The sequence below is a fragment of the Amphimedon queenslandica genome, unplaced genomic scaffold, assembly GCF_000090795.2.
Source record: "Amphimedon queenslandica unplaced genomic scaffold, v1.1 AMPQUscaffold_13009, whole genome shotgun sequence".
NCBI lineage: Eukaryota > Metazoa > Porifera > Demospongiae > Haplosclerida > Niphatidae > Amphimedon > Amphimedon queenslandica.
The window spans coordinates 34564-36304 of record NW_003546755.1 but is presented as its reverse complement, the minus strand read 5'-3'; positions in this window follow the sequence as shown (position 1 = coordinate 36304).

Genomic DNA, 1741 nt, shown 5'->3' with positions numbered 1-1741 from the left:
AGCATTATCTCTGTGTAATCAAAATAATAATAACTGAGAAAACAGCCTACACTCATATAGACAATATTTTAAAGCTAAATAAGTATATTATTATGATAGCTGTCTAAAATGCCAATAATAAAAATTATTATTAATTTGCTAATTCATTGAATATATAAAGCACATTTTGACTAATAATGTTATTGCTCATAAATGGTATTTGTATCTATTGCTACAGGAAGGCTGAATCCAGTGACAAATATTGAACACATTGAACTAAACAATACTGCACTTCTTCTCACATTTACTCCCCCAGCTACTCTACTTGGTGTCCCAATATCTAACTATTCGATAGAATTTGTAGATAAAAACACGACGCAGTGGACCGTTGGGAATAATCCTGTTTTACCAATACAACCGAGTGATTACTGCACTGAGCAAATCATGATTAAAGTGTCAGCGTGGAATGGAGTAGGAGAGGGAGAGCCCAATAATTACACATACACCCTCCATGAAGGTATAATGTACCCGTACTATCATAATATTGAATATCAACATTCTTATTAAATATATATATAATCATAATATTGAATGTATTACTGCTGATTGATGAATTCCCCTTTACTCTTCCATATCCAGTGCATATATACAATTTGTATTCATTTCCTAATTAAATTTTCAGTAGTGGTTTTGTGGTGTTACCTTACAAACCCTTCTATCCCCTCTCTCTCTTCCTTTTCCTGTAGTTCCTTCAACCTTTTCACACAACACTGATCTTAGTTATGCAGCAAATGGTATTAATGTTCTACTGTATAGTAAAGTAAGACCATAAACTATAAGTGTTCATAAACAGTATCATATGTCAAAATAGACTATAGTACTATTAATAGTAATGAACAGCTTTTATTGTGAGAGTCTGTAGTAACAGATGCTTTTGGACAAAGAGAAGAGAGAAAACAAATTCACGTTATCTAATCCTTGTTTTTCCCTCTTTTTCCCTCGTTCCCTCTCCCCCTCCCCCTCTCTCTCCCCCTCTCTCTTTCCCTCTCTCTGTCTCTTTCTCCCTCTCTCTCTCAGATCAACAACACTGATTGTATTGGTAAGAGACCAACAAGACTATCAACAGTGATTAAAAGAAAGCGACAAAATCAGGAGACATCCCTTTCTTGTTATTTATATGACATTAGTAACTCCTCATGCTCTGAAGTTAGCATTGCTGCAGTTAGTGGCTCAGTTTGGAGCGTGACTGTCAACATATCTTCATATTTATCATCAGGAGAACACTACACTGCAGAGACTGTGTTTACTAATGAAGCCGGAAACACAAGCGAAACTGTTAGGACATTCAGTGAGTTGTAACTAAATATATCACAGTTTATTGGTATACTTGTTATAATAACAGTTTTATTATTGACACCGGCAGTGACAGGTTCAATATGTTTATTTGTAAGCTTTGGCACTTTATTTTTAGGGAAGATTTTGACTAATTCACATGCTAACTTGCTTTTTTACAAAGTTCATCCTGTAAACAATACAATTATAATTATTATTCAAAATTATTATTATTATTATTATTATTATTATTATTATTATTTATTATTATTATTATTATTATTATTATTATTATTATTATATTCTAGGTACTTATCAGATCACTAATGCTACTGTTGAGCATTCAACTGGTGATCTCATTTGTGTTGCCTGTAGTTTCATACCAGGGACTATCCTAACAGGTTGTTTTGCAGTATTCATTGACACTCAA